Raw genomic sequence first — 12,487 nt, forward strand, 5'->3', positions numbered from 1 at the left:
AGACTCAAACAAGCTGATATCCTGGGAAAGGGGACAGAACGTTTTGTATTTGATGAAGAGAGCCCTTCACTTAATATATGGAGTTCCAGAGAAGGAGAGACCAATTGCATGAAGAGATCAGGCCTTCCTATGAGAAAGAAATGGGAATATTCCAGATCTGCTGAAGGCAGACTCCTCTTAGGCTGAACTGGAAGGCAGTTGAAGGTAGGAACACTTCCTAGATGACATGTTCACCCTGGCATGATTTCAAGCCTTTACAGGAAAAAATGGCTGAGCATCAGAGGGTGGACTTGTGCCTGCAAAATGGAAGAGATGAAACCTTGGAACTATAACCCAGAGCAGGGGCAAGCAATCATTAGCTGGAGCAGGGCCAAGAGGGACAGTGGTGCCAATGGGCTGATGACAGCGTCCAGTTCTTTCTCTCCCTCTTTCATCATTTGATTTCTGGATGCTCCTTGTGCTCTTGGACAATAAGGGGTGTGTATTGTGAAACTGTGAGGGGGGAGGAGGCAGTGCTTGAGAGGACAGAAAGGGTATACAAAACTTGGAACAATTAAGTAAAAAAAAAAAAATCATCATCATATTTTCACTCACAATAGTTTGCAGGGGTCATGTAGACCATGCCAGCCTTCAGTATGTCTAAATTAAGAATGGGATTGCAATCTAGCCCCTAAATACATGCATTAAAGGAATATAGGGTGTGTAGCTATGGTGAAACAGATAATGGGCACAGAATTTGTAGCTGCCCTTTGAGCTTGGTCTGGCCTGAACATGTGAACAAGATGAATAATACATAAGAACAATGAGATCTATTCATTTATCCGAGCTAGTTTTGAGAAACAGAAACCAAATTATCATGGTTGCAGTACTGACTTAAAGGAGAACAGCAATTCATTTAAAACAGGTTCTTCAAAACTAGTTAACATACAGACTTCTTTTAAGGGAAATTTTACAGATTTCCACCACTGACTTAAATTATCATCTCTACCATAATGATATGGTCTTTCTTTTCTCCTTTTTTCTTGTGCTTGGGGACAAGTGGTGATAGTTTATTCGCTAAGTCGTGTCTGACTCTTGCGACCCCATGTACTACTTACTGTAGTCCTCCAGTCTCCTCTGTCCATGAGATTCTCCAGGCAAGAATACTGGAGTGGCTTGCCATTTCCTTTTCCAGGGGATTTTCCTGACTCAGGGATCAAACCTGGGTCTCCATGGAGATTTTAAAATCTTGAGTTTCTGATTTTTAAAAAAAATCAGATTTGGAGAGTTTCAACCATTATCTCTTCCAATCTTTTCTTTTATCATCACACTCACCCCAGTTAATCCAATAACATATAATTAAGTTGCTTGAAGTTGTTCCATAGCTCACTGATACTCTGTTTTATGTTTTTCAGTTTTTCCCATTTCTCAGCGACTACTCTCCTGCACAGCTTGATGCCCAGTGTCTGAAAATCATTGTTTTATATGTTTTCACCCTTTTTCTTTCTTTTTTTCCCCCAGTAATTCCAGCAGGAAGGTACAGGTCTTGGCTACTCCATCTTGGTTGAAAGGTGAATTAAACCATCAAGAGTAACTTTAAAATTTCTCTCTCAAAAAATAGGAACCATTCTTTCTTCCAGAAGACTTCAGGAAATGTGTCTTTCAGGTTCACTAATCATGAATTGTCATGTGTTGACTGCAAAGCCATAATTCTTGCAGCACATGACTAGCTCTGTGGTTCTGCTCAAACAATTCACCTGCCTCATACCCTCCCTGGCCACCAAAGTCCTGCCTTAGAGAAGCACAGTGTCCTCATCACAGACCCTGAGACAGTTTTGTGCACAGAGAGAAGCCTTGCTGCTTTAAGGGTACTCATGAGACCAGCACTATGGGTACCACCTGGAGGTTTGTTAGAAATACAGAATTTCAGGCCTCCCCCTCCCAGCCTACTCAATCAGAATCTGTAGTTTAATATGACCCCTGCATGCTTCATGTACACATTAAAGTTTGAGAAGCGCTATAGTTAGATCTAGATGTCCTTCTGTGACTTCTCAGCGTCCTCTCCAGGTAGTGGTTCTTTAACTCAACAGCAGATGACATGTGCAGTTTTGATCATTCCAGTGAGGTGTGTCTAACCGTCTTATCAATGTCGTGACTCTGGTTAAGGTTGTATTGTCAGCAAACATGTCTTCTTCAAACTCTTCACAACCTGGAGCCACACAGGAGAGCTGATCTCTGAAGATCCCAGGTACACAGCTGCACTGGATATGCACAAGCTAGACATGAATATCCAAGGGGCGTGGCCTTGAATGTCAGAAGCACTGTACTTATGCTGTTCCCCTGGGGTTATCAGGTGGCTATAAATCATGATACTTTCAGGACCTTCACAGATAATATACTTCATTCTGTACTAGCTTAGGAATGTAGGCGTTATCTTATAGAATGGTGATAGTGCCAGGTCTGAAATCTGATTTTCAGTTTTCTAATTTACAGGGCAAGAAAACTGATTTCTCTAGACCTCACTTTTTTGTAAATTGAAGGGATTAGATTGCTAGTGAAAGTGTTAGTCACTCAGTCGTGTCTGACTCTTTGTGACCCCATGGACTGTAGCCCACCAGGCTCCTCTCTTCCTGGAATTTTCCAGGCAAGAATACTGGAGTGGGGTGCCATTCCCTTCTCCAGGGGACCTTCCTGACCCAGGGATTGAAACCGAGTCACCTGCATTGGTAGGTGGATTCTTTATCAACTGAGCCAGCAGGGAAGTCCAGATAATATCTTTACTATAGCCGTAAAACTTGACTGTGATCATGCAGAGCACACTCTGTATAAGTTTATGAAGACTGAAAGTGATGAACATAGACAGACAGAGACTTGGAAAGGACTTTGAACGACTACTAAGATCACTCCTCCAGAAGCATCACAAAGCAGGACATGGAGCTCACTGTGACATGGGGAGATAGGCTATGACTGCAGTTATGAGACTGACTCATGTGCTCCAAGTTCAGATGCCTTACAGGAACACTACTTATAGAAACAGAAAGGAACATTCTGTCTACTTCTGCTTCTGCAGGAGGCGAGGTCTTACCTAGACAAGTATGAGCTTTGCTGCTTCAGCTTCTTCATTTAGTGAAGGTTCAGTGATTGTGGCTTGATATGTGTTCGGCACCAGAAGCTTCTTTTTTAAAAAATTAATTGCAAAAGATTTAAAAAATATAGAAAATGATAGGTACTAACAAATCCTAACATTTTGTCATATTTCCTTTAGATCCTTTCTTTTCTCTATAGAAATTGCTTACACCTACATTTAGTCACAACCATTCCTATGTGTACTCTCAAATCATGATTTTGAAGTCCTCTCCCTTTGAAATTAGAGATTGTAATTTTATAGCAATTACTCTTACACTTAAAAAAATACTCTAAAAAGTCAAAATTGGTATGTCTACTCTATTTCTGAGCAAAATAATGACTTTAGAATTCTGTAATTTAAATCACCTTCTCTCTCTCCTATTTTTTAAGTATCTTAGTTTTACTTCATTTGCATTCCTCTCTTCAGTAGTCATTATTATTACTTTTATTTCAGATAGTGAATGAGTATTTACCAAAGTACTTACCAAGTTCTTTGATCCATACTGGTTTTTGATCTCCACACATTTCTTTTCTATTAAATTTTCTAAAGCACATTCTTTAGTACTTCTTTCAGGGGCTGTTGGAAAACACACACTTTGTTTTATCCATCCTCTTCAATGATATTAGCAGATATTTTTCCTCAGCACTTTCTGTTATTTTGTGGTCTTTGTTTTTTTCCTGTTGAGAAGTCTGCTTTAGTCTAATTGTTGACTTTGTAAGCCATCTATTTTTTGTTGTTCTGAATACTAAAATTTTCTTATCACTGGTGTTATGTAGTTTTACTTGGATGAATCTAAGTGTGGATTTTTACTAGTTTAGCTTAGTATTTATTGTGATTCTTAAATCTGAACATTTAAGTCTTTCATTAATTCTGGAAAATTCTTATTGACTATTGCCTCTCCCCCAGTCCTCTGTTCTTTCCTTTGTGATTTCTAGACATTGTCTCAACTCCTCTACTTCAGTAGTTAATTTTGCATACTTCCTGGAGAATATGGATTTTATCAAGTACAGACTCCCACTAATTCCTACCCCAAACTACAGATGTATTAATATATGCACCTCTTTTCATTTCAAGACACAGGTTTTGGTGTGAGAATCAAGTTCATATTTGTGTTCCATTATTAGTAGGTGTTAGTTAACAATTTTCAAACCTCATTTTTAGACTTGAACAGAGGTCCTCAGTGAAGATAAGTATCTAGCAGATGATAATTAAAAAATTGTCATCATATCATTTGCTCAAGGCAAATTCCTACACCTGTGTTCAGTGTCCATATCCTCTGCAATTTTCAATATTCTCTTTTTCTCTAGTATTTTCAACTTCTTCAACTCTACTCGATCCCACCTCGAAGACTATAATAATATCCAGGGTTTTTTTCTTCCATAACAACAAGTGCTATCTGTTCCCTGAGATCTCCTTCTAGTTATCACCATTTTATCTTCCTTTCTCTGAAAGGCCTTCTGCAACATTCTGCAAATTATCCTTCCCAAATCACTTTTCAACCAACTTTTTGTCTTTTTTCACAAACTTAGCTGTGGGTTGCTGTATAACATAGGGAGCTCAGCCTGGTGCTGTGATGACATGGAGGGGTGGGATGGTAGTGGGGTGGGAGGGAGGTTCAAGAGGGAGGGGACATATGTATACTTATGGCTGATTCATATTGTTGTACAGCAGAAACCAACACAACATTGTAAACCAATTACACTTCAGTTAAAAATAATAAAAAATAAAATTCTATATTTAAAAAATCTTCCTTTTGCATGTAATCAGTCACTTTAATTATGAAGATGGTGATAATAACTATATTGAGCCCTTGCTTTGGCTAGGCGTTGGGCTAAGTGCTTCATACCAGTGTCCCATTTAATCTTTATAACAACATAGTGAAGTAAGAACAATTATTACTCCTATTCTACAGATGTTGAACTTGAGATTTAGAGAAATTGAACAACGTGTCTGAGTCATATTCCTAGTAAACGGGAAGTTGGGACTTGAAGCCAAAGTTCCTTGAAACCAACTAATTGGAGTCACTAGATTAAGCTGCTTGTGCTACTTTCAGGATTCCAGTTACATCATCCAATCAGAGTCCTCAGTATTTAAGCCTGCCAGGTTTTCTGATATTTGTAGTCTCCAGTGTCCTGTAGTTGACCTAGGCTATAATGCTTTAAGTCCCTTAAGGGTTGGGTCTCTGGTATGCCTAACTTTTGTATTTGTATTTTTTAAATGTATTTATTTATTTTTGGCTGCATTGGGTCCTCGTTGCAGCTGTCAGTCTTCGCTCTAGTTGAGGGGCGTGCTCTCAGTAGTTGTGGCTCTTAGGCTTAGTTGCCCTGAGGCATGTGGAATCTTCCCCGACCAGTGACCGAACCCACATCCCTTGCATTGGCAAGCGGATTCTTAACCACTGGACCACCAGGAAAGTCTCATTTTTTGTTTTGTGTTTTTTTATTTTATTTTATTTTATTTTTAAACTTTACATAATTGTATTAGTTTTGCCAAATATCAAAATGAATCTGCCACAGGTATACATGTGTTCCCCATCCTGAACCCTCCTCCCTCCTCCCTCCCCATACCATCCCTCTGGGTCGTCCCAGTGCACCAGCCCCAAGCATCCAGTATCGTGCATCGAACCTGGACTGGCAACTCGTTTCATACATGATATTTTACATGTTTCAATGCCATTCTCCCAAATCTTCCCACCCTCTCCGTCTCCCACAGAGTCCATAAGACTGTTCTATACATCAGTGTCTCTTTTGCTGTCTCATACACAGGGTTATTGTTACCATCTTTCTAAATTCTATATATATGCGTTAGTATACTGTATTGGTGTTTTTCTTTCTGGCTTACTTCACTCTGTATAATAGGCTCCAGTTTCATCCACCTCATTAGAACTGATTCAAATGTATTCTTTTTAATGGCTGAGTAATACTCCATTGTGTATATGTACCACAACTTTCTTATCCATTCATCTGCTGATGGACATCTAGGTTGCTTCCATGTCCTGGCTATTATAAACAGTGCTGCGATGAACATTGGGGTACATGTGTCTCTTTCCCTTCTGGTTTCCTCAGTGTGTATGCCCAGCAGTGGGATTGCTGGATCATAAGGCAGTTCTTTTTCCAGTTTTTTAAGGAATCTCCACACTGTTCTCCATAGTGGCTGTATTAGTTTGCATTCCCACCAACAGTGTAAGAGGGTTCCCTTTTCTCCACACCCTCTCCAACATTTATTACTTGTAGACTTTTGGATCGCAGCCATTCTGACTGGTGTGAAATGGTACCTCATAGTGGTTTTGATTTGCATTTCTCTGATAATGAGTGATGTTGTATTTTTTTGTATTTTTAATTTTTTAGCACCTAGCACAATGACTCGAACACAGTAGGTATTTGAATTTATCTTGAATGAAAGATTTTATTCTTTACCATTTCTGTTTGTTAGGCCCTCCTTCAACTCTTCCATTCATTTGAACATTTACCCAGTGATTTTTCTGGAGCAAAGAGGTGGCAGAGCCTCTCTGAGGAAGAGGGGCTCATGTCTGGAATGTTCTGATTCGAAGTCAGACACATGATCATTGAACCACTGGCCCCCCTAGGAAGGGCTCATGTCTGAATCACCTGGGAGAGCTTTTCAAACCTATATATTCCTTTACTGTCATCTTGGTTCTCCTCTCTATGGGGCATGTTTTCTAGTGTCCTGACTGAGCCACTGAAAGAAATATGTTATAACCTTCCTGTGTATTCAGTTCAGTTCAGTTCAGTCACTCAGTTGTGTCCGACTCTTTGCGACCCCTTGGACTGCAGTATGCCAGGCTTCCCTGTCCATCACGAACTCCTGGAGCTTACTCAAACTCATGTCCGTTGACTTGGTGATGCCATCCAACCATCTCGTCCTCTGTCGTCCCCTTCTCCTCCCGCCTTCAATCATTCCCAGCATCAGGGTCTTTTCAAATGAGTCAGTTCTTCACATCAGGTGGCCAAAGTATTGGAGTTTCAACTTCAGCATCAGTCCTTCAATGAATATTCAGGACTAATTTCCTTTAGGATGGACTAGTTGGACCTCCTTGCAGTCCAGGGGACTCTCAAGAATCTTTTGACCACAGTTCAAAAGCATCACTTTTTTGGTGCTCAGCTTTCTTTATAGTCCAATTCTCACATCCATAGATGACTACTGAAAAAACCAAAGCTTTAATTGTGTATTAGGAGGACAAAAAACTTCAGAACTCCTGAAAATTAGGTACTATATATTCCTACTTAAATATCCCATGCACACAAATTTTGTCATTTCATATTCCTGAACTTCTCAGGAATTCCTTTTTCATCATGGAGATATTAGACTCATAGAAAGAACTAGAAAGGACCTAATATTACCTGATCCATGTTTCATATTTTTCATATTTCATTGATAAGGAACCTGAGGCCTTGAGAATTTAAGCAGTGCTTCCATGGTTGTATCCTTTGCAATGGTTGGCAAAATGTCAGGCACATAAAAATGTGCTCAATAAATACTCATTATAAGGATGAAAAAAATAGAAATAAAAATCATATTGACTTCAAAGTTGTCCTGCCTTTCTCCTATGCCTCAGGGCAAAAATGCTGTATTCTAACCAAGTCCAATCACAAATGCCCAATCAGAAAAATATTAATTGGACCCTTCCTGCCTCTGCTCTTCTCTCTTATCTTTGAGTTCTTGGGGTATTATTGTAAGACATATTCTATGATTTAGTGCGTATTGTTCTTATTATCTTTCTGTGCATTTTTAATATCTTTCTGTGTTTTACCTTCTGCCCATTAAATGCTCTGAGAGCATCTGAGTTCGTATAGCTTTGCCTCCCTCCCCCACACCTAACCCTGGAACAGCTGAGTTCTAATAATGGTTAACAGTGGGGATTTTGTAATGGTTAATAAGTTCTTTTTCATTGATTACTGATAGATTAACTGATGCCGAACTTCTAAGTAAAGTTGCTATATAGGTAACAATTACCTTTTTTGAATTGAATAATGTCATGTGACATAGCTTTAAAAGTAAACAAGTGAAGGTTAAATTCTCTTTTCAGTGTAACTATAGCAAAAAACACATTGTGCTGACTCCTTCTTAGAGACCTCAAAAGTACATATTTTGAATGTAGCTTCCTGTTATTTACGAACATGTGATCTTAGTCTGCAAAGATTAGCACATTTGAGAACAATGTATTATTTACTTATTGCACAATCACAAATCCACAGCCTTGTGAATGTTAATGTTTTCTGGGAATGATAACATACTTTGCAAAGAAAAAAAGCTGCAAAATAGTCAGAAGTTATCCATAGATTTGGAGCCTTCATTCTGTTACACAGGAAGAGACAAACATGTAGAGCCCACAATGGCAATAAATTAGCCTGGAGTTGGGAGAGTAGAGTTCTAGTTCTGCTCTGGTTCAAGCCAGCTGTGAGACTGTGGATAAGCCTGTAAATCTCGCTGGACCTATAGCTTCTCATCTTTGAAACCAAAGGATTTATTGGTGATGTCTCTTTCAGTTCTAAGATTCTATTTATTTGAAACAACAACCACTGTAATAGGAAGCGTATGTAACGGTGATAGAAAGTAGCACTGGAAAGATGATTGTACAATGTAGAGGAATAAACTCGTGATTGTTTGATAAAAAAAGTTAGTCACTTAGTCGTGTCCAACTCTTTGTGACCCATGGACTCTAGCCCACCAGGCTCCTCTGTCCATGGAATTCTCCAGGCAAGAATACTGGAGTGGGTAGCCATTCCCTTCTTTAGGGCATCTTCCTGAGCCAGGGATTGAACCCAGGTCTCCTGCATTATTGCCAGATTCTTTACCGTGAACCACCAGGGAAACCCAGAAAGATTTTGAAGTCCCTAGATAATGTTTTGCTACATGAGTGAGACCAAGTTATAACTGGATGAGTTTCATAAAGCTGGGAACTTTTCCACAGTTCTCCAACAGTTGTTTTGTATTCTGTCTGGGAACATGAAGACCAAATCTTCATGGTCTCTGTGACCAAAACTTTGCAGTAATTTCTTCAAAGGTATCATCCCATTCATCTCAAAGTTCACTTGATGTGAAAGGTGGCCTGTGGCTAAGAATAACTGGCTCTGTGAAGCCTATTCTGGGTGACTAGTCCACATACCTTTTTTCCTTTTTTTTTTTGAGGTTGTTGTTGGTTGCTCTTTCTTTGCCTGCTTCTGAGTTGATCCTGGCTTGGTATTATGTGATGGGTGGGCTTGTCAGCTCTTTTAACTAAGAGACGTACTGTGGCTGAGTGATTGAGGTTTACAAGGATAAACTACCTAAATGGAGGATAAACTTATAAAGTAGCTCCACAAAGATTCATGGAAAATCAGGAACGGCTGGGGTGATAGGTCTCAGGGAAAGAACAACAACAGGATTTGGGAAGCAGAAGAACTGATAGAGGCCTAATAGTTGGAATGCCTTGCTGAGCCCTCAGCACTGGAGTTTGTTCTCTTTACTGGAGTATTGCCATCATGTGACTCAGTCATGTTCTTATCTTTGCTTCTCTTTGTGTGTGGTCGCTTCTCCTCTCAAAACAACTTCCTGAGGCTGTTCTCAGTCAAATTCCTGAGGCAGAATTTACCCATCTAACTGACAGTCATCATCTTCTGTTTGGGGCTGTGTGCAGAAAAGTCACTGTGGTCAGGCCTGAGATTGCTGTCTGTAGAAGGGGCCGGCTTGCAAGACTGGCCTTTGGCTGGTGTCTGGGTGTTTCTATCATTCTTAAAACTGATAAGGGTAGTTCTCTGCACCTTGTTTGCGCAAACAAGGATATTTATGCTGAGCATCTGCTTTCTTTCTGGTAGTCTGGAATTCTGATGCATGCTAGGCAGAGAGTGCAGGTGTGGGCATCCCCCAAGAAAAATAAAAGTGTTGAATGCTTTGTTTCTAGTAGGCTTTCTGGACAGAAACATTGCACACATATGACTGCATTTTTCATTCCTGGAGAAAGTAATGTGTTCAAGGGTATTCTTCATAGGAAGAGAGCACAGGAAGCCTGTGCATGGATTTCTCTAGATTCTGCATGTCTTTTTCCATTAGGATCTGTGTATCCTTCCTCCATCATTGCAATAGATGTTTTTTTTAAGATTTTTTTGGTGTGGACCATTTTTAAAGTCTTTATTGAATTTGTTACAACATTACTTCTGTTTTACATTTTGGTTTTTTGGCCCCAAGACACGTGGGATCTTAGCTTCCCCATCAAGGATCGAACTCACACCCTCTGCATTGGAAGGCGAAGTCTTAACCACTGGACTGCCAGGGAAGTCCCCATAATAGATCTTAACCAAGAGTTCAACTATATGTTGAGTCCCATGAGTGCCTGTAGCAAATTTCTGAATATAGGGATTGTCTTGGGGATCCCAACAGGCTACCTCAAAAGACCCAGGCCAACTTAGGTCTTGGCTGTCCTTGGGCCAAGAGTTCCACACTGGTCCCATGGATTGCATATAGGGGAAAGAGGGTGGAGTCATGCTTGGCCTCTCTGGCATATGGAATGGTCTGCAGCAGTAGTTCTCAACTCAGGCTGCAAATCAATCATCTATGATGACTTTAAAAATTAGACCCCATCCAGGATTAATCAGAGCCTTGAGATTAGAATCTGTGGGATTGAGCCTGGATAGTGACATTTTTCAAAGCTCTCCAGGGATTGTAATGTACTGCCAGAGCTGGAGCTATGTCCTGGAGCAGTTTTCCTCTGCAGGGCTCTCAGTGGCAATTTCCTTTGGTAGGTGACTGTAGGCTTGGGAGCATTGTGACTCATCTGGCCAGTATAATGCACACTTTTCATATAAAGAAATGAAGAGCCATGTCTTCAGACATCCTAAAAAATCGATGCAATTGCTTAGTTGTAAAACAAGACTCTGGGAATTGTGTCATTTTTGGGGTTCTACTGAGGCCATCTTTATAGCATAAAGTTTATGTTGACCACCTTCTGTGCTTCCAAATGGGTAGAAAAACCAGCAAGGGGAAAAAGCATTAAAATATATATAGCCATTGGCACATAATCCTGAACATGCTGTTCCCCAAAATCTCTCTCTTATGAAATAATGTCACATGTGTTTTTCAGGGGTGATTCAAAGATCCATGCTAAATTATTTATCTTGATTAGAGAGATTATCACTTTGTCTTTAGAAAAGCTGGTTGTCAGGAACGCCCCAGTGGGTGGTATTGTGATCATCCTTCCATTCAGTGCAGGGACACAGCGGTTGACCTTGGAGAATGGTGGGGGTGGGTTCCTCCCCCAGTCTCCCTGTTGCTGGCTTCCTTACAGCCTCCAGTGCCAGAGCTGCTGCACAAACCAGCTCCAGCTCCTTAGAGCAGCTTTCATCAGGTCCATCTACGTTAATGCAATGTCCTGCTCACAGAGGACACCTGGTAAAGCTGGAGTAGCCTTCATCAGGTCCATCTACCTTAATGCAGTGTCCTGCTCACAGTGGATGCCTGGCAAATATTTGTTGAATTGACTTGATGTGATGATGAAACTCCTGGAAGAAAGAACTGCTGCCGACAGAGGAGAGCTCATCACCCTCCCTCCCTCCCTGTTTTCTGTAGAGCCCGAGGCTGCTCTGTAAAGTGCCACTTGGATAAAAGCAGTTCTTTTCTTTATGGAGGCAGCCTTGGCTTGGTTGTTCATAAGAAATATTCTGATGCTGGTTTAGGATATAATTTTTTCCTCAGGATGAAAGTGAAAGGCTAAGTTGCTCACTCTTTGTGACCTCATGGACTGTAGCCCTCCAGGCCACATGGGATTTCCCAGGCAAGGATACTGGAGAGGGTAGCCATTCCTTTCTCCAGGGGATTTTCCCAATACAGGGATCAAACCCAAGTCTCCCGCATTGTGGGCAGAGTGTTTACCATCTGAGCCACAGGGAAGCCCTTTCCTTATGACAGCTGTAGGGTATTTGTAAGAGACCTGGAGTACCTGGGGCGCCACCCCATCACCCTGCACAGCTTCCACTGGCCCTTGCACAGCTGGAGATAAACAGGACTTGACTTCAGCCTCCAGCCTCCCCTTCTTGGAACTGGTATCTTTCTTATCCCCACATGCTGTGTATTCTCTCAAGCTGTCCCCCACCAAAACCTGCTTTAGGAAAGGGCTTGAAACTCATTCATTTTAAGAACTTTGGGTTTAAATACTGTTGTGACTTTCTGCATTTTAAGAACCTCAGTGAACAGACCTTCAGGTGGAGGAGGTTTCTTTTGGAAGGGGAGGTACAAAGGCACTGAGGGAATTACTTTTGGTACCCTTGGCAGCCCGGCTGGGTCCCCTCCTGTATATAGGCTGGCTGCATCCTGGGGCAGCCTGGCTCTGGCTCAGACACGTGGGCCTGGAGGCATCCTGATGCTTAGGACCGCTGCTAAGAGCAGCAG

This window comes from Bubalus kerabau, chromosome 18, assembly GCF_029407905.1.
Source record: "Bubalus kerabau isolate K-KA32 ecotype Philippines breed swamp buffalo chromosome 18, PCC_UOA_SB_1v2, whole genome shotgun sequence".
In the NCBI taxonomy this organism is placed as follows: domain Eukaryota; kingdom Metazoa; phylum Chordata; class Mammalia; order Artiodactyla; family Bovidae; genus Bubalus; species Bubalus kerabau.